Source organism: Mesocricetus auratus, unplaced genomic scaffold, assembly GCF_017639785.1.
Source record: "Mesocricetus auratus isolate SY011 unplaced genomic scaffold, BCM_Maur_2.0 Super-Scaffold_100676, whole genome shotgun sequence".
In the NCBI taxonomy this organism is placed as follows: domain Eukaryota; kingdom Metazoa; phylum Chordata; class Mammalia; order Rodentia; family Cricetidae; genus Mesocricetus; species Mesocricetus auratus.
The window spans coordinates 157,583,388-157,605,680 of record NW_024429266.1 but is presented as its reverse complement, the minus strand read 5'-3'; the positions used below and the strand labels follow the sequence as shown (position 1 = coordinate 157,605,680).

At 38.6% G+C, this 22,293-nt stretch overlaps 1 protein-coding gene and 1 pseudogene across 5 annotated transcripts in view; one reads left to right on the top strand and one right to left on the bottom strand.

The window, feature by feature from the left end:
• The window catches only part of Tafa1 (TAFA chemokine like family member 1), a 669,539-nt gene that overhangs the window by 64,704 nt on the left and 582,542 nt on the right, over positions 1-22,293 (bottom strand). The window lies entirely within an intron of this gene.
• Positions 18,564-18,664, top strand: LOC121137307 (annotated as a pseudogene).

The window sequence follows — 22,293 nt, the reverse complement described above, 5'->3', positions numbered from 1 at the left end:
AGAAGGAGTATATAAAAGCAGGGTCTAGAGAAGAGGAGGGAGGAAAACATGTGGTTGGGATGTAAAAACAGAAATGTAAATAAAACAAAAATAAGTAATAAGAGTGAGAGAGAAAGAATGATAGAAAAGAAGAAAGGAAAGATGGATTCCAGGCTTGTCTTAAGATGTTACAAGGCGTGACAGTATTCTTTCTTCCCCCTTTGCTGAAAATCCCAGCTAGCTTAGTTCATTCATTACATTTACTTCCTGAAGTACATGTGAGCTTGAATCCTCCAATCCTGCCTCATAGCAAAAATGTGGCAAGTGTTTCCTGCTTCAGATGTGTCAGGTTAACTTTCTCTCTTGTGTCTACTCAAACCGACTGTTGAAGTCCTTTCTATCTCCCATAACTTCAGTTTCCTTGTATTCCAAATGAAGATACAATTTGTTCTCCAGAACAGTGGTTGTAACAATGGCACAAGGGTTAGGGTGCTTGTCATAGTGCAGAGTGTCATAGTCAATCCTCACTGTCAACTTGAATGGATTTAGAATCACCTTCCACAAATGTGGCTGTTAATCAGGGTGTTTCCAGAAAGGTTTAACTGATGATGAAAGACCCACTTCAAGTAGGTGTGGTACCATCAGTGGGTTGGGATACTGGACTGAATCTAAAAGATGTGACTTGAACAGTATCATTGGTCATGCTCTGCCTCCTGAATGAAGCCTCAGGCTCCTGATGATATGCCCAATCTGCCATGATGAACTTTATACTCAAACACTGAGGCCAAATAAACCCTTCCTTTTAAAATTTGCTTTTGTTGTATTTTGTCATAGCAATGAGAGACAATACCTGATATAGAGATGCGGTGTAATTGTGCCATGATTATCAGCTTCATTGGACATTTATAATACCCTGTAATGTACATATTTTGTAGACAAACATGCATGGAACAAGAGAGGCACAGGAAACGTATTCCAAATTACCAGAAGTGGTTGGATTTGATCATAGACAGGGCTGCAAATTTTTGTCCTTGGCAATAAGGCTAAGAAGTACATTCTGAAGAGGGGCTGCAATATAGTCCTGACCATATCTAACTGTCAGCATGATTGCTGATGGTTTGAGGAGGGGTACATTTGCAGAAATAAGACACTACTAATGCTACTGTGCTGTCTGATCATACTGATGTGTCTGTCTGAGGAAGCCCTCCAATACAGATCAACGAAAAGAACAAGAGAAACCACCACAACACTCAGGATTTCAGGAAGATTGATGTATAATTTAACACATCTCTATTTTGGGTATAGAGAACAGTTTGACACTGACAGAAGTTTCAACATTTATAGAAATAAACACACTTCCAGCTGTGGAAAATTAAATACCACAAACATGGATATTTTCTTCTATAATTGGATCTAGACAATTTAAATGGTGAAATTTATGTTTAAACAATCAACTAAATAAATAAATAAATCTTGGGGTTGTTTGACTCTAGTTAGAGCCACTGGAACTTTGACACTAAGTTCTCTTAGGTTTCTCCAAACTTCCCTAACAGCATAGTCTTTGGGATTTAGTTGAAAGCAATTGACATTCTCTCTTATTTGCAATTAAACTATGAGGTTTTTAAACATTCAGGGACCCATCATAATACTTCCATCTTTTTTAATTTTGAGAATTACCTTCTTTGGGTTAATTGGATCCCAAAGGTCCTCTATTTTCTCATATTTTTACTTCATTTCATCTTTGGTTTACTGTCAAAATTTAGTGGAAACGAAACATTTCCATAAACTCCTAACCAATTTAAAACAGTTTTTAAAATAAGCAACTAACCCATAGGTAGTATCAATGTGACTGAGAAATTTCTTGAAAACCTTTGATTCTGATATAAAAATACTAAGTGGTACAAAGAGAACTCATTTTCTAATTGCTCACATATCAGTTGGCTAATTAAATCAGTGCGCACATTTATGGACCATTGCTGTAGACAACATCCAATAAAGATTTACTTCATAGACTTTAGTGCATCATTGTTAACTACTTGACGTGTACTGATAAGATAGAGTGTGTTAACTCTTACATCTATTTTCCAAGTATCATACCTCAGGATGAGCTAGTAGTTCCATCTGAGAGAACAGAAAAAAAGAAGCATAGAAAGATCAAGAAAGCAAGTAAACGGTAAGGCTGAAATTTAAACCCGTGTCTTACTGATCTCAAGGGCCAGACTTTGCTAATATTCAAGGCATTGCACAGATCATGGGCTGGTAAGATGGCTTGAACAACATGTCATGTTTCAGAACAGAAAGAGTGGCCTTAATCAGTGAAGTAGTAAAGATTGTACATCCTACCTGATGGTTTTCAAATTCAAAATCTGAAACACATGTTGCAGGCAAATAAATCATAATCACCTTGTTTTTTAATTTGCTCCTCTCATACAGACAAAAATCATGCAAGACTTCTTTTATTTAGCAACTAGTTATTTAGGCAGCTAAAATTTCTTTTAATAGGAACCTAACAATGAAAGGAAAATCTACCTTTTACCAAATTTAAGTGAAATGAAGGTAAAACAATTTTAAAATGCGCTGAGTGGAATAAAGTCAGAGATTCCTAGTTCAAGGCCTATTTGCCCTAGTATTTCATTACAATGAGATGTGCTCTGTAACATTTAAACTTCCTAGAGATTATATAGTTCAAGGTGCCAATAATTGAGCAACTTCAGGCAAAAGGCTGGAGAGAGGTCAGAATTGTTGACAGGTGTCAATAACCAACATCCAAATTCAATAGACTTGATAGAGTTTTTTTCAAATAAAGGAAACACAAAGCTCTCAAAAGCAATTATGAGTTACTTACTTTTACTGGAATATCAAGAGACAAATTAAAACATCTTAAGACACTTCCTATAAAATAGACTGTTTTTCACAAATTCAGAATGTGTTATGATTTTGATGTAATATGTCCCCCACAGACTAACATGCTTGAACCCTTATTTTCCTAGCTAGTGGCACTGTTTAAGTCTTTTATACAGAAGATACAGCTGGCAGACACAGGTACTTAGATGCAGAATTTAAGGGCTATAGATAGCTCCACTTGTAGCCCTTGCTCTGTGTTTTCTGATCTGCTGAGATGTAACACATACTATACATTCCCACCACCATGGACCAAAATGCCACCATGGTAGACTACATATCCTCAAAGTATGGGCCAAAACAACCCTTCTCATGAGTCAGGTCTCTCTGTTATCTCTAGCAATGATATGATTGAATAAGATAACTGGAATCATATGTGAGATCTTTTAATTGTAAACCTGACCATGTAGTTCATACAATCATAACTGGTTTATGAGGACAATGTAGAAGGGTTTGGAGCTAGAAGAGTTATATTATAGACCTCTGTAAATAGAGCTCATTCTGGTTAGAGTTTGGAAGACTATAATCCTGAAATGAATGTATACAGTGAAGACTAGGCACATGAAGTTTCAGATGGGAGTAAGGTATCTATTGGTAACTGGTAGAGAGACCACTTCTATTAAGAGGCTACCTGCATTATGACTAGATTTTGGCCATTTAAATGAAGGAAAGTTTTTTTTTTAAAAAATGGACTATTTTGTTTGGCGGAGTAAATTTTAAGACCATATACCATTCCTCTGTGGCACAGTTATTGCCACAGCATATAAAACATGACCAGGACACATCTCAAGGGGCAGCAGAAGGAACCGTCTTCCTGTGGTGCTGATTTTACAAGAAGAAGTAAACATTATTGTCATGAAGACTTGTGTTAAGGGTCTAGAAAAATCCTATGAGGCCTGAGAATATGAAGGCCCTGGGAGCCATCATGAGCTGCCTAGTGTGAGGCTGTAACGATGAAGGGTGAGATGCAATGGAGATCCCATGCTGTTGGAGACAAGGCACTGTGTGGAGATGCCACATGTGTGCTATGGGTATCCGAGCTGTAGGTTAGGCTTTCCAAGCCACTCGGCACTTGATGCCAGACACAGAGCAGCAGGACCTGGTACTTTTCCTTGGGGTTTTGGTCTTGCTTTGCTGTAGTTGTTCTTTACCTCTCTATCATTCCTCCCTTTGACTGGGAAGGTTTTCTTTGTGCCAGTTTTTATTGGAAGTATGTAACTTGCTCTTTTGACTTCTACATGGGCTTTGAGTTAAGAAACTGACTCTAGTCTCAAAAAATACTGAACTTTTATCCCTTGTTTATTTAAATTAGAAACTTATTTTATATATCAATCCCAGTTCCCCCTCCTTCCCATTCTCCCATGCCCTCCACTGACCCCCATCCCATCCCTCTTCTGTTCCATAGAAAGGGTGAGGCCTTCTATGGGGGATCATCAAAGTCTGTCACATAATTTGGGGCAGGACCTACACCCTTCCCTGTGTGTCTAAGATGAGAGAGTATCCCTCTATGAGGGATGGGCTCCCAATGCTGATTCATACACTAAGTATAAATGCTGTTCCATTACCAGGGGCCCCATAGACTGCCCAGGCCTCCTAGTTTAAACCCATATACAGGGGGCCTGGTTCCATCCTATGCTGCCTTCCAAGCTGTCAGTTTGGTGTTCATGAGCCCCCCTTGGTCAGGTCAGCTGTTTCTGTGGGTTTCTCTAGCATGGTCTTAACCCCTTTGCTAATCACTCCTCTCTCTCTACAACTAGATTCCAGGAATTCGCTCAGTGCTTAGCTGTGAGTCTCTGCTTCTGTTTCCATCAGCTACTGGATGAAGGCTCTATAATGGCATACAAGGTAGCTGTCAATCACATTATAGAGGAAGGACATTTAAGATAGCCTTTTCCCTATTGCTTAGATTCTTAATTGGGATCATCCTAGTATATATCTGGACATTTCCCTAGTTCCAGATTTCTCTTTAAACCTATAATGGCTCCCTATATTAAGGAATTTCTTTTCTTGCTCTCCTCTATTCTTCCCCCGACTCAATCTTCCGGATCCCTCATGTCTTCCTCCCCACTCCTCTTCTCCCCTTTTCTTTCTCCTAACTCCCTCTCCCCTCCCTCCATGCTCACAATTTGCTCTTGTTCCTTTCCCCTTCTCTGGGGGACCAAGTCTGTCTTTCTTAGGGTTTGCTTTGTTTCCTAGCTTCTCTGGAGATGTGGATTGTAGGCTGGTAATCCTTTGATCTATGCCAACACTTAATGATAATCAGGCTTTTAAACTGATGTCTTTTAAAGTTGAACTCCATGCATATTGTATTATGTGATGACCACAAAACCTACAGGGCCAGGGAGAGAATGCTATGGTCTGGATATGAGACATCTCCAACAAGCACATGCATTTGAATGTTATATTCTCCTGATTGTGGGCACTGTTTTGGGAGGTTGTGGAATCTTTCAGGGCCTTAGCTGGCATATACAGGACATTACAGGTGTGGCTCTCTGATTCTGGCTTACACTCTCTGCTTCTCAATCTGCAATGACTAAAGAATAACCTAAAATGTAAGCTCCAGTCCTAGGCATCCCTTTCACGCCTCAATGGGCTGTGTCTATTTAAGTCATGAACCAAATGAATCATTCCTCCTTTAAGTCACCTCTGCCAGGTAAACTGTTACAGGGATATAAAAGTAATGAAAACAGAATGGATTAGTGGGGTTCCATCTGAGATGTCAATCTTATTTAAATCATGATTTTATCAGTAGGCACAAGACTGTTTCCCTTTCCTAATTCTGTATGAGAGGCAAGAGAAGATGGGAAAAACAAGTGAATTCATTTAGACCACCATTACACAAACAATGTGGGTGGAGTAGACTAACTTAATAATAAAATAAATCTTTTGAAAACAGCTGGTTGGAATCAGCTACACATCTGGCAAAGTCTGCTGGAGAGTCAACAGCAGTTGTTCTTCTACCCCAGGTGGATTAAGTGTAATAAGGTTCTGCAGCTGGCCACCTAGAAAGATGACATAACTTGTGGCCTTATTTGTAGAAAACATTCAAGACAGTTGTTGTGCTGGGTGGGTTTGAGGCATGGGATGCTTGAAAAAGTCATGACTTTGACCTTTGATAGTGGCTTTGTGCCTGTGTTGATATGGCCACCTCCACTTCCTTGACATTTCAGTAGTCCCCCTTTGTATGCAAGAGTGTGTGTCACATGGAAAGCAATTGAGGCCAGGTTTAAAACAGCCCTGGTTATGATTCTTGCCTTGAAATTAAACCTCAGCAAGCAAATTGTTTCCTTTTTCCCTGAGAAGATTTTTAAATCCAATTTATTTGAGATTTCTATTTAAATTGAAAATACTGTAGCATCTCATGCAAAGTGAAATCAATCTCGTCAGAAACAGGGGGAGGAGAAGGAGGAAGGGAGGATGTGGGGCAAGTGTATGTAGATTAAAACTTGCTTCTTCAAAGCCTCTGCAATATGAGCATCTACTTCTGCCTGGAAGATTAATAGTGGATCCCTGGGACAGAACCACTCTGTTTAACTGCTTTTCTGGTTGCTTAATAAGCATCTCCAACTTAATATATCTAAGACCAGGCTCCTTGGAATGCTTCTGCCAGCTCCTTTTTCTGGGCTTTGGCTATTCAGAAGAGTCAACACATTAGCTTCTAAAGCCAATCTCAGATTCTCCTCCTTTACTGCACTCTCCATGGGCAATTAACAGCTGCCTAACTGCAGAATAGGCTCTAATATTTGCTGAAAGAATCAGTGAAAACATTGTTAATATATTTTGGAACTCCTGAAGCATTATGCAAATTTGGGTATATGTGGCTTATGAGGTACTTCCTGCTACAGGGAAGAACCTACATGTTTTGACAAAGACCAGATGAGATCTCTTGACCTACAAAGTCAGAATATCTGCCCCATTGCAAAATACATACTACTTTTTCTAATATTCATATAGTATATCATTTTGTTTATGTTGTGTGTATGATTGTATGTATGAATGTTTGTACGTGTATATACTATGTGTGCACATATGTGTATATATCTGAGGTTGACATCTGGAATCCTCTTCAGCCTTCTCAGCCCTCACACATACATGTTTGAAAAGCTATACAATTTTCTTCATGAACTGACCATTGTATCTCAGTGTCTCTTACGGTGCTTTCTCCATATATCAGATATAGCAGCTAAGAAATACTATTGCATCTTAAGGACCAGCCACCCCCTTTCTCTCTGACACATAGGTTTCTACTTGCTGGGTTTGGGGCTGAGAATGCCTTTCTTGTTTGCTACTGGCAAAAAAGAAACCTAGTTGCTGTCAACAGTCAATAGAATTGACACATTGGCAAAGAAAATCTATTAACTGAACAACACAGGGATAGGACTGCCTTTAGAAACTTTTAGGTCCAGGAGCTGAAATTGGCAGAGGATCTGGTTTCTCTCTTTCTACTGCTTTGTCTCTTGCATTAGCTTGAACACAAGGCAGATTTTCCACTTGAGATTGCAGCCAAGCTGACATGATCTCTCAGAGCTGTGAGCGTCATGAGATCCCAGGGAAACTGTCACTGCATTGGTTCCAACATACCACATGCCCAGTCCTGAAATCACAGCCTTAGCAGGAAGAAAGGTCTGTTTTCATTGGGTCAGAATAATATCAACTTGAGCCTGCTGAGTGAGGTCTGAAGACAGCTCTGCCAAAAGGCTGAGAATGAAAGTAGGTGGTTTTCCCAGGGGAAGTCAGTTTGTAAGGAGGAGAAATAGGAAATGTGTGCAGTGTGGCAAGTTTGCGGATGTTAGCTAGCTTGTCCTTGACAGCACAGTGGAAACCCCATCTTCTCTGTTGACCTTCCCTGACCCTTTCATTGCTATTCCTCCTGATTTCTTTATTCATTCTGGTTCTTGAGGCCATGGACATTGCTCTGTGTTAGCACTGCCCATACAATGTGATAATAATTTACAACAACAAACCCTCTCCTACTACAGAGACTGCCAACTTAAATGACCTCTTCTTTTATTCCATATGTTTACAACATTCGAACGCAGGAGTTCAATAAATGCGAGATGTTCATAAATGTATGCTAGACCCATATTTTCCTTGAATAAGGGATGGATGCATAAAAGTTGCATTTTAGGAAGATTACCGTGGTATTGTTGGAATGTTGAAGTTGAATGATAATTAAAGTGTTCAGTAATAAAATAAGTTGAGGGTCTGACAGGGGGGTGACTGTCATGGAAGAAGACATAGAGCACAGTTGTATAAAGGATTAAAGTGGAATGCTAGAACAGGAATGATAAATATTGGAATGGGAGATGGGAGGTAAGAGTAGAAGGGGGAATATGGATAGAGGGCAGAAGAGGCATAAATAATACTAAAGACCTTTTAAAAATCTATATTTAAAGTCATTACTGTAGTATCTTCCACACATATGTATATACACACATATATGTATATATAATATAAAAATAGAATTAAAATGGAATTACCCCATAGTGGGGGCAACAATGCCTCTACTAGACAACACATGCTAACAAATAAAAAACCAATTGCCAATTATGGGCTGCCTCTTTTCAAATTGTTGGCCAGTGGGGTTCCATAGACTACAACCATTACAGGCTATTGTCAATGCTATTGGTTACCCTCCAGAGCTAGTTAGTAAGACTCTATTGCTGAAGTCACCACATTCTTGAGTCATAGAACATGGAGAAACTAAGTTAGTACTGATCTCAAAGCTTCATCACCACTTTCTAGCTTTCATAGTGCTAGAAGGAATTACACACACAACTAGAGAAGTAAAGTGACCATTGGTCTTATCCAACTGTGCATCCTCTGAGCTCCAGTAACAACTGACCTGGTAAGACATGCTCACTGGCTCAGTAATGGAATGAACATCACATGAATTGCCAACCACTTTCTGACTAGATTTGTCTGGTTCTACAAAATGAAACCCATAACTGGCACTATTAGAGGGCCAGAAATCTGTGGCTATATGGATCATGGGCTCTAGGAGAGAACCTATTAATATTATTATGCTAAATGGCCACAGTATTAAACCAAATACTAATGACTTATGAATATACTTAAAAAGTAGTGCATCTCTCAACCCTCATCTGAGAAGGTTTTATTTGCAGCAGGTGGCAACTAACCTAAAGACTCATAACTAATTATCGTGTTGTGAATATAAGATTGGAGAATGTTCAGTCTTAAAAGGGATCCCTATATCACTTAAAAGGGATCATTATGGAAGAGCAGGTGGAAACATTGCAAGAGCCAGAGAGATGATAGGTGACTACAAGGAAACAGTATCTCCTGGATACAGCAGAGCAGATTCTCATAAGAACTCACAATGGTCATGCCTATACAAGCTCAAGCCAGACAAAATGCCATCATGGAAAGGGTAGGTAGACATGAAGTCCAACCCTACCTGGGAAGTAATTGGCAATTGATAGCTGCAGGGAGAAGGAGAACAGCATGTTGGTCATTCTCTGGTGGGAAGAATACATCCACAAATATTAAGGCAGCAAACATTTTTATTGGTAGGATTAAAAAAATAAAAATGAAAAAACACAAAGTTGAGTAGATAGGGAAGAGGATGGATTTGAGGGGGAGATGGGAAGTTGTTTATATGATAAAATGTATTTTCTAGAGGACTCTTAAAGAACTAACATGAGAAAAATTTAAAAGGGTGAAACTACTGTCTTGTACTTATATTATCATATCAGTGGTCTAAGAATAATTGTTCACATTATTCTTCTTTCTCAAGACAGGGTCTTACCTTGTAGCTTTGGCTGTCCTGGAACTCACTATGTAGACTAGCTGGCATGAAACTGTCAGAAATCTGCCTGCCTCTGACTCCCACACTCTATGATAAGAGGCAGGTACCATCATGCCTCACTTACATTTCTGGTTGTTAGAACATGCTACCCTACCTCAACTAAGCATGTAGATCTATCACTGAGCTACATCTTTCAATGCCCAGATTTCTTAAATTGGTCAAAATTGATCAAATTTTTTGACTAACTGTAAGATCTACTGTTTATTAATACTGGCCTATGAGACAGACATGTTATCCACTTTATACAAATTTGCAAGTTAGAGTTTCTCAGTACCCTTGGGGAGATCAATGATAGTCTAATTTTAGAGATAAGGAACATTAAACTAGCTGTGTAAGGTTATGCATAGGCTAGATGAGCATTAGATGGGTCTGAATTGTCATTAAATCCACAAGAAGTAAAGCCACCTAATTCTTCAAACACTCTTTAGGTCTCAATGTGATTAACTTTAGATTTGAGTGCCATATGAGTTTTAATAATTAGTGAAACTGCATCTGTGCTTGTGTGGTTATATGAATTATTTTTTTCTCATCACTTTGGCAAATCACATAAATCTATTAGGAATAATTTGTTTTAACTGGAGATTTTAGAGGGTTCAGTCCATGGTCACTTGGCCCCTTGTGGTTGGGTCAAATATCATGGAGGAAGAAACAGTTGGCAGATAGTGTCTTCATGACATGCATGATGCAGAGAGCAAGAAAGGGAGGAGCCGGGAACAAAATACCACCAAGAACATGTTCCCAGAGTTGCTCCTCCTTCCATGAAGCCCTACTTACCTCTAAAGTTCTCAGAAATACTCTGAATAAGTCCACCACCTGGGAGCTGGTTCCAGCATAAATCTTTTTTGGGGATACTACATATCCAGATAATGTTTCCCAGACAATAAACAGGGAAATACACTGTTACAGACTTTCTAGTTTCTGTTCCTATTGTTATAATAAAGTCTCAATGGATTTCCCTGATAGTATGAAGTCATGACAGAATTCAGTTAATGGTCAATAGCTAGTGAAGAACCTCTGGTTTTGTTATGTGGGATAATGTCTCCTAGCTAGCAGTCAAACATACTGAATAAAAGCATGTCCTCCTCATGCATAAAGAGGTGTTTACATGCTGACTATGATTGCAATTAATTCCTTTAATACCTGTGCTCTCATGGTTTGCTTTAGGAAGCAATAGCCCTGATGATCAGATTTTGTTCCTGCTATTTTGTTTTTTACAATACTTAGTATTTGAAATGTCATAAAGGTATCCAGATTCTTAGCCATCTGAGATTGTCACATGACTATGGAAAGATCCTACAGAGCATTAGATGAGACCTGCTCAGTCTCAAGGTGCTATAGAATGACCTACAAGACATGGTTGACACATAGCCTACTGAGTCTTGTTCCTAGAGTTTCTGTTTCAGTTAGTCCCTGAAAATTACTCTAACAAGTTCCTAGACCATGATGATGTTACTAACTTAGGCTCAGTATCTTCTTTTGCATTGAACTAATCATGCCTGTCCAAAGACTTAAAGCCCTTGTCTCAACCATGTTAGCTAGATCACAACTGAATAGTAGGTGAGTAGAACTTTGTGAGGTCCTGCCTGACGTGGAGAGGTTGGAGAGGTATGCATGTGAGGGTGGAAGTTGGGTGTACATGGGTGCATATGTGTTCCTTACATCTATGACCCTGTTTTTAGGTTTGAACATGCCTTGCATCTTCTGAGTTCCTATTATCTAAATGGAATGATATCATGATACATGTAGAAAAATCATTATGTAGAAAAAATACTCTGGAAATATCAAAACCTAAAGTCTCTAATTAAGCATGCTTGTTTTCTAGAACCATCCTAATAACAAATACCCATGTGTTATGAAATTATCAAATATGTAGATTTATTCCAACAGTTTTTTAGTAAGGAAAAATAACGAAGAATGAAAGGCCCATCAGGAGGACTCTGTGCTATTGAATTATGATGAGCATATAAATTTTGTTCTCTTTGTATTAAAAGTTCATCACAATTTAAAACCTTTTACTCATTAATGAAACCTTACATAACCATATAAAAATATAAGAGAAATGTTCTAATACTGTTTCCTTAAAAATATTGCAGAACCTTCATTTTGGGCATTGAATGAACACTAAGATCTAAGGAAATAAAACAAGATACAAGCAAAATCTATAGCTACTATATATGTAGAGCAATATTCATCAACATACATCTAAAAACATAACACATGAAGTGTATGTCTGGTCAAATTTGCCAAGTAAAACATATACTATATATTCATATACATGTTCACATGTGTAATATATGTACTTATTTGTGACTCTTGTAGAATAATATGTATTTAATAGTTCATAAAATGAATTTTCTATTTGGAATTTGTCTTGTACAGAATTAGAGAGTTGATATTTGCCAATATTATACCTATGTAATAAAATAGCCCAAAAGCCTTTTAGTCGTTTAAATGATATGCTTTCATTATATGTATATTTATATATTGTTGTTAAAGTTACTCTTGATTTTCAAATTGCTAGTCCTTCAAAGTAAAACATAAGTTGAGGACCATGCTAAATAATGTCTGAGAAATGACAGTACCATCCACATCAGCTCCTACTTTTTGTTCCTATTGCACAGCTCACAAATTACCATGCGATACTAAGATGATTCCAAAATAAGGTCTGAATGACTATGTCAGATTTTAGCACTGTGTGTGTGTGTGTGTGTGTATGTGTGTGTGTGTGTGTAGCATTTATGTGGAGCATGTGTGTGTGTGTATGTTTGTGAATACACATCTGCTGAGAGAATTCTATGTTTCACAGGCCCTAAAAGTCTTACAGAGCAAAATTTTCATTTTAAAAACTTCCATTTTATGTTATAGAAGTTACTAAATGTTGTCTCAAATACTACAAAATAGTCTTCCTGATTTCTCCTTTAGGAAGGGCCACTGACTTTCTTGCTGGAAGTATGAAGAGACCAACTAGATGTGCACAGGTGTTCTGAACCCATTATAAGCATCACTGAGAATTCTCCTCGACTCTTCTGTCAACTTGCCACACCATGTTCCGATTTGTTAAACAAAGAGAGTGGCAAAGTTGAGAATACATAATGAGACAGAAAATGCAGCTGCTGCCACCCAAGAGAGCTCAAGAGTCACAGCGATGTGTCTGCTCAGACTTCCGAAGATTGACTTTAATGCTGGGCTCCAGAAGTCCTCTTTGTTTCCAAATCCCATTGGATGATTTTAAAACTCTGTCCCTTTTCTTGGCAAGGCACATGATTCAAATATTCCATAAATAGAGGAATAATCCCTGAAATACCAGTAGAACTGTTTCCATGTGATTTATGTTTCCCGCTCCTAATTTTAAACTCAAAATGAAATGGTAAGAGATATTTATATCCTTCCAACAATGTGATTTTTTAAACAATGCCTAAAACAGATAATATTAGACACTAGGGCTAAGGAAATGGCTCAGTGGGTAAGGGCACTTACTGTGCAAGCAGGGGACATGAGTGTGAATAGGTACAATCTGGGCCAGGCCACACTGCCTATAACCCCATCCTTGGGGTGTGGAGGCAGGAAGCTTGCTGACCTGCCAGCTCAGGCAAAACTGCAAGCTTCAGTTTCAGTGACCCTGTTCTCCAAATGAGGTGGAATGTTTAAGAGGAAAATTCCCAATGTTTCCCTCTAGACTTTGCATACTTGTGCATGGAGTGATACACTCTATCTCCATGTGGGTGCCCATGTGCATGTATGCACACGCACGCACACACACACACACACACACACACAAACACACACACAAAGACATGCCACAAACACATACCAACTATTGGTATATACCAGTCTCTTTAGCTGAATCTTCTAGAACTAAACACATACATACTCTTCAATCCAGCATTTCCTCTCTTGGTTTTATAGTCAGTCAAAATACACACTTGTATTTGCCATAAGATTTGTATGTAGATGTCTATAAAATAATACATATTAGTTCCAAACTTATTCAAGAAAGGTTAGACAAATTTCAAAATGTGAACTACTGTGCTGTGTTCAACATGTGGAAAACTTGGTAGTGGTGAGAACAAAGAAATAATGGAACAATGTAGAGTATTCTCACAAGCTGCTTTTAAAACACACAGCAGAATTATACTGTCTGATTAATAGTCTAAAAAGAAATAAACTAACTCATGATAACAGAAGTAAGGAGTAGACACCTGTGAGAGTAAGGTAGACGATGAAAGGATGCAAGGGATCCTCTCAAATCTAAGTAGTTGAGACTCCAGATCTTATTAAATGGTATTTAACAATAGCTATTTGACCATGAAGTCATCTTATACCATAATTAAAACCGATACTAGTCTTGTGAAATTACTAATTACAAGTCTCTATTTTCAGATATGTAGGAAGTGATGTGGCTTTTTTGTTGTTGTTTGGTTTTGTTTTTGAGCCAAGACCTCACAATCTTCCTACCCCAGCTTGCTAAATGTTGGTGTGTGTTATAACATCTGGCTGAGACGCAACAATTGAGGCATCTAGTCATGCATTCTTCATAATTGAGCTCTAGGTTCCCAACTCTCAATTTCTGAGACACTTGGGACAAATTCCAGGCATGTTTCTCAGTGAGTTGGATGGCTGCTGGTTTCTGAAGACTGGAGCTCTCTCTGTCTGAACAGTTTAAGGTCGGGCCCCTTAGAATGAGACCCAGCATTGAAAACAAGGTTTTGAAAGATGAGAACAGCTTTTCACATCTGACCTCAAGCAGGAGACTTTCTGTACCAATGCCAATGGTGAGCATAAGATCAGAGTGAATCTGACAGGGAAGTGGGACCTTAGGTAATCAGTTCAGCAGATCACATCTCAGCTGAGAGGAATTCTCCACACTTCTAACTCTCAGTAGGAAAACACAGCCAATCTCAGAAAACAAAGCCACTAATGCGATAAGCAGAATTCTATCCTGAGAGTTACAGTTATCTTTTCCACTTTCATTGCTTCTCTTCTCTTATGCTTTAAAAAAAACCTGCACTAGAGACTATGATGAAGTGATGATTTATTTAGCTCACTTGGTTATAGTCTCTTGTAAATTTGTTCGTATGTCTGACTACTCTCTAAATCTACTTTTCATGGAGAACAGAGATGGTTCTGAAAGCAGTTAAGGGGATAATTTTCAGACTTGTGAAACCAAGATGAAGAACCAGTGATATTTTCATGGGGCTATCACTGGATAGGTAGGCACTGTTCTCAGAGTCTCCATTTAGACATCTCATGTTGCTAGGTCTGCGTCTTCTCTCCAAGTCCGTGCTTTACTGAGTTTGACTCTTCCCTTCCCTCAGAATATTCCTGAAGCTTCCATCTGTGGTGCAAGCTGCAGCCAGTGCATGGCTGTGGTGTCATCCTAGGAATTTTTGGCCAGTTTGCTACAGTTTCCAGGACTAGGGCATCAGTGTGGAAATACACCTTTGTGTAAAACTTTAGCTTCTCAAATTGTCAAGTGTGGCAAGACAATCCTATCACCACTGTGAGGCATCTAGGAAAAACGGTGAAAGGAGAGGCTCCTGTGGTTTAGAAACTTCAATTTAGTTACTCCATCTTGTAATCCTCTTTCCTTTTAATATAGGAATCATATTCCTGCTAATAACTATAATATTATAAAAATCTATATAATGTGCCACTGAAATAAACTGTTGTGAAGACTTGCAGTATCATGGCACTTTATTTCCTAAAGGTGCTACATTGTCTTGAACACATACTCCTTAACACTAAGCTCTGAACTTACCCACTTTTCTCATGGTGACCTCCTTGAAGCCTTCTTTTAGTCAGCTTTTTATTTATTGTACCATGGTCCATGTTTCAGGTACTTTTAGACCCTCAAAATATAAAACTAAAAATTAAGAAAAAGTTATGCTATCTGTAGGAATGATATTTTGGGGAAGGGAAGAGAAAAGAAACACACACAAGCCAGTATGGATCCACTTAAGAAAGCGAATAAACACCAGCTACAGCAGTACTATTAGGTAGAATCACTGGGGTTGAGTGAAGTAGGGAAGGCCACCCAGAACCATGCTCTGAGCACCTATCAAACTGGGTCTTTGCATGGGGCTACTTGATAGAATTCAAGCTACAATGGCAGATGGATATGGACTCTTATCTGAGGGAAACATTCTACCACTTTTCAATATCACTGGAGAAGGAAGCAAACCAAACAGCATCACTGCTGCTGTCTGGTGGGCAGTTGTACTTTGGAAACAGTGTCACCCCACAACAAGATTTCTATTAAAGAAATGATGAGCATACCAATACATACATTGAATTATCATGTCAACATCATGATTCATCACCATCATACCTTTCTATATTCCCTCTTCATCACCAGGGAGAACCTTATAACCATACTTCCTAGCATCCTGCACTGTGTGTTTCCAACTTGGAAACACAGGATGATGGAAGAGAAACAGTACCCATTATTCTCTGGTGGAATTTTCTGGCAGATAATTCAGAGCAGCAGCTGGCTGGGGCACTAGAGAGTTCCTGAGTGGCTGAGGTAATGGACAGTGGCTTGCTTTCACATCTGTGGGCTCTTCCCAATCAATCAGCCTGATCTTGAAAGCCATGGGGACCATCGAATCAGATGTATTCACAATTACTTCAAGGTTCCTTGGGTGTGGGCTACTAACCGTTTCATTATTTTCCCTACCCTAGCCCTCCTGTCAGATGTCTAACCATGACATCTATATATTCCACACCTATCTTATAAGACTATCTAAAGTGGTTCCTATTTAAAGCCAAACTGATGTACTTTTCCCCCTATCAGGCAAAGTAACCTATTAGTCAAATAGGTACTTTAACAAAAAGTTATTATCACTAATTGACTGGAAAATCCTAGATGATTTCCAGGTAGTCAGCTGTTAACTATTTCACACACATTTTATTCAGATAATTGCATGCAATTGAGAAACTAGTAAGGGGACAGTATTTGTGTGTTATGTATCCATGTGACAACCAGAGTGGCTGTTCTCTTTATTAACTCCACAACCAGGACGTTGGTGTTAATATCATTTCACTCCAATCCCCCAGCTCTACTTGTGCATGGATATTTAGTTTAAATAATTCCACCCCATGTTGTGCCTTGAATCTACTGCCAGGCTCAAGATACTAATTCTGTCAGCAAGGATTCCAAGCATACTTTTGAATTTCAGTTCTTCAGTGACCCTATATTAGGGAACAACCTGTCTGTTTCCCAGATTAAAAAGACTTAACCACCATAGACAACTTAAGCCATTAATTCAAACAACTGAAGTTAGAATATCTCAGAACAAGACTTTGAATCCAAATTATCTTATAGCTACTCCAGTGACCTGGCCAGCAGCAGAGTAGAGCTTTCCTTGCCCCTGTTCCAGGGGACAGTCACTACAAATTTCTGTGTCTAAACTGTCTATCTCTGTCACTTTTCAAAAAAAATGAAATGAGAGAGCCATTCTTGACTGTGAGAAATAAATGGGGCATAAATTATGCTTTATCCATATTTTTTCCTCTCCTGTGACTTTGCAAGGAGCTAACTACTTTGACAAAGTTTGAAAAAGAGGCATTTGACACTTTGTGGGATTCGGTTTTTACTACAAATGGTGTAGCTATTGCTGAATTGGCAGTTTCTTTTAAGTCATGCAGGCAACAAACATGTCTTTCTTACTTTCTTAGAAACCAGATTTGAAGATAATAGAAGAGTGCTGACCATGTGGGCTCAGGTTGGATGCAGAGAACCAGGGAGGTTGCCTTATAAATCTCAACAGCATTTGCCAAATCAGCTATGGATGATAATAGGGGTCTGAAAGAGCACAAATACTGTAATTGAAATCTACAGATAATCTCCAAACTTCATTTCGCACAATTGTTTCAGTGCCCTCTTGGGCAAGCCTTGATAGGAATGGGTAACAAGCAGTGCTGTGATTGATACGTGTTTCCTTGTTCTTTCTTGTCCCAACAGAACCTAGCTACAGGGATGCTCGGATTGGTTTCAAGAAGAGCAGGGGAAGCTAATTCTCTTACCAAGTGACTAGAAAGGAGCTTGGCTCCTCTGTCACAAATACAAACCCTGTCCATTCATGTTTTTGGCATCTCTAAGTCAAGTGTGTAACACATAGTCTTCAAGTCACAATGAGTGACTGAAAGAAAAACACCCTTTTTACATATATTTTAACTGATACAGCATTGATGTGTCATTTACCTCCTAGTCTAGGGGTCAAGAATAACTATTTTATTTTGTACTGTTGTGGCAGAAGCATCACATTTATGCTTTGTTTCTTCCTTTCCGTTTGAATTAAAAGCTCAAATTGATTATAAATATGAAGTAAGAAGAAATCATAAAACCTTATGTGTTTGTCTGTGGGTGAATTTGTATTACTGTGATAAGCAGTGCAAATAAGACAACTATAAGGAACTAGTTTACTTTCTTATAGTTGTAGAATTCAACTGATATCTATAAGAGTCTTCTTGATGTGTACTTTGAGAGGGAGTAATACCATGGTCTCAAGGCCAGAAATATAAGAAAAGCAGATAGGGAGTCAACAGTTATAAAAGCATTAATGTGTTGAAGGTGGGATCGTATGACCTAAACATGACTCACTAGGTCCTACCATTTAGTCACCTTGTACTGAGAATTAACTGGCCAGCACATGGATTTGGGGAGATTGATTATTTGGATGGACTCATACAAAACACAGAAGTTCATTTCAGATTGTTTTAGATACAATGTATCACAACCTCAAAAAGCAAAATGGCTTTGCAGCACTGGGGAAAAATTCAAGCATGACTGCATAATAGTATCTTGTACATCACAGCGAGGCTCTGTACTATCTTTACTATAAAAAAGACGGAGCTAGTTTTGGCAGTATGGTTATTAAAATTGGGATGATACAGAGATTAGCATGGCCTCTATGTAAGGATGACATCCATATCTATGAAGTGTTTCACATTTTTTAGCTGGGAGTAGTGGGTCACTAATGTAACCCCAGCACGTGGAAGGCAAAGACAGAAGGAATTGTGTGAATTTCAGGACAGTGGGGACTGTTCTGTGAGTTCCAGGCCAGACTTTGCCTTGAAGACCCTGTATAAGACACTGTCTCAAAAGTTAAACAAACATAGGTTCTGTCCACTAAGTCTTTACTAATACACATGCACACACCTTATAAACAGGTACCATGCACACACAAACACACAAGCCACACCACACATAACACACAACACATATATACTGTATACATATACACCATAAATATACTACACATTTACACATACACACACCATCATCACCACCATTGTCATCACACACACACACACAAACACACCATAAACACCATAAACAAAACATCATATACACACACTTTACTCCCCCATATAAGCACTATACATATGTACACAAGCCCCACATCCACACACACACATGCACCAGTACCACTTACACAGGCACACACACAACACACATACTCATACACCACACACAGACACACATACAGCACCAGTACACAGAGACATACACCACACATACACACACAGAGACACTCCACACACAGAGAGAAAGACACAGTATGTGGTTGGTATATGGTGTCTAATTTTGGACAAACATTCTGATGAACTAAACATTATTTCTGTTCCTGTAAGGTTGATTCTAACTAGGCCTGACATTTTGTCTCTGCATTGTCCAATTTTAGCAAGAAAATTAATTCAGATAACCTGATAACCCTAAAATAAATCTAAGTATCTAATTATAATCCTTGGGGTATGACTCAAAGCGGGACTCAATGTATTAAGAAATGTTTGGCTAAGTCCTAAGAGTGTGGTTTTATCTAAAGATTTCTAAAGTGGGGATGGTGATTTTTACATTTTAGGAATATCTATATATAATTATATAGGGATAACATATATTATATTCATGGTTATAGGCTATGAAAACAATCTTCACATTTCAATGGCTTAAAACAAAAGAGTCTTTAGTAGTTTGGTGAAGGTTTCTTCTCCTTTTTAAAGCATATATTATGCGAATTCAAACACCAGAGTGGTAAGCCATTGATCTGGACTGTCATTAACTATTGTGTCACAGGAGAACCTGTCTATATGGTCTCATTTTAGTGAATATGTTCTGTTAAGCTCTAAATCATGTTACTTCACCCACCCTTTGTGCAACCTCTAGAATCCCAGGAAATATAAAACTGTACAATATGTCTAGAAATACTTAGAATGTTTGGCAGCTTGTTCAAGTTCCAAGGCTTACATATTTAATGAAAGGCCATACTAGAAAGTAAGCTACACAACAGAATCAGTCTCAAACAGGCTGGCAGCTCCTAGTTTCTAATATACTTGGTGCTCTTCCCTTCCCCTCTCTATCCCCCGTGTACCATCTTCCTTTGTGGCAACTGATTGCCCAGATTTTAACTAGATATGCAGTTTCCTGGTAACAGACAGTATTTTCTGAGTAAGTGTATTCATAAGACCAAAACAGGACAAATGAAAAGTAAGTGGAAATGAGGTACAGCATCTACCTTACCCAGAAGGGTTGTGGTCCAGGAAGAAACCCATCATCTTACTCTAGAAATTATCTGGATCTAGACCTCAGCTTGAGATGGAAGTTCCTGGGTGATTTGTGTCACAGCTGTTTGGGATTTTTTTTATTTCACTTTCCCCTGTGAAGAACTGAACAGCGGTCAGAAAGTTTACAGAGCCTCCAACTCCCAGTCACTGAGGCATATAACTCAGTGATAGAGCAGCTACCTAGTATGTACGAGGCCCTAGGTTCATTCCCAGATTTGCAAGAGAAAAATGAGTGCATTGGTTTGAAAGTAATACATTATCAATTTAGTTATGACTGAGGCTAAAGAAACTAGACATGTGGAGATGTGGAAAGTCAACTGTTCTGATACTCTGTCTCCCTAACCTGTGATGGACAGCACATTGAGTGATGTTTCAAGCACAAGGTGCCATGATAATATTTTTCACACTTTTCAGAGAATACCCTCACAATTATTTCTGTTTAGAACAAGATTAAATAACCCATACAAAAGTTTATTACCTCTTCATGCTTCCTCCATTCCTAAACCACAAAATAAGCCACATAGATACCTGTAAACCAATGAAAACACAAGAGGATTGGGAGTAGAGTGCATCATGACTCACCTCCTGGGTCTGTCCTTCTGGAAGCTTCCTGCTATATAAATACAACCAGGATTCTAAAGTTCTACATGTTCAGGAAGACATGCATGAGAAAGCACATGGTATAGGATAGGATGGGGAAGAAGAATGCTCATTGTCCTACTTTATGTCCATCCTTCCCAATAGCAGATGTGGAATATCATTTTGGAAGTCATACATTGCAGTCATCACAGGAAACTCCATAGTTTGTATTAAATTTCCCACCTCTGGCTGTGTTCCACAAGGCCTCTTATGAGTGAGACTTCTCAGTGATGCATGGACCATGCTATTTTCTCCTGTCTCTGTGTGCCAGACAGAAGTGGCTTCCTACTGTTCTCCCAAATATCTCATGTCCATATTAGAAATATAAACCTGAGGATGTTGCTATTCACAGTACTTTACCAATCATTCTCATCCACTTTGAATATTTATTTTATATTAATTGTGTGTGTTTGTGTGTGTGTGTGCACCCACCTCTGTGCATATATTTAAAAAGGCCTACAGAGAGACTATCAATATCAAATTCTCCTAGAGCTAGAACTATAGGCATTTCTCAATTGGAAAGTGACATCTCAGAGACACCCTCTCTGTCTATGCAGTATAAATGACAGATCTCCAGCCTACTCTCTGTCCCTTTACCTATTTTTATTTACCTTGTGGTAATTTCACTACATGAAATTATCATAATTTGACATTCACCTGCTTCTTGCATTCACATTTCTATTTTACTTCCATTAGATTTCAAGCTGAATACGAGTCTGAGATTTTTGCTTGTTTTCTTTATGTGCATATGACTTCACCAAGCATAATATCCAGTATCAATTGGCAGGGCTTATTTCTATGTGTCTGTGTATTTTCAATATCAATTGATACCAAGCTATAATTTTGTGGAAAAACCTTGAATATGATAATAAGCACTTAATCGAATCAAAATTCACCATGGATTGTGAAATGGGTTTAAGGTGACAAAGATGGAGTGGAAGAGCAGCCCAATATAACAGTCGGCGAAAGCTAGGGATGGGTCCAGAGAGAAAGCCAAACTGATGTAAAAATAAAACTGCCCTTGGTGAGTCTACAGAACATGCTAATCAAAACTGTGTAAAGGGGAGCCTTCCGACAGAAGCCTCCTAAGTACTGCACTGCAAGTTGCTGGTACCAAGCCTGAAATCAAACAGTGGTTTTTACATTATGCTCCAGGAAGGAGATGCTTGCTAAAGAACTCCTGAAACTTTTTTCTGGCACCTATTGATTATACCCATAGAAATTAAGAGGAGAAGGCAATTAAGTTTAAAATTTAATGGTGCTCTGCTGTTGTTAATTTACTGGCTGGCTCAATCGATGCATCACCCTGGATAGAAATCTATGCGCCCCCATGTGATAGAAAATTCTACGATGCCCTTTCAGCTAAATTTATAACAATAACA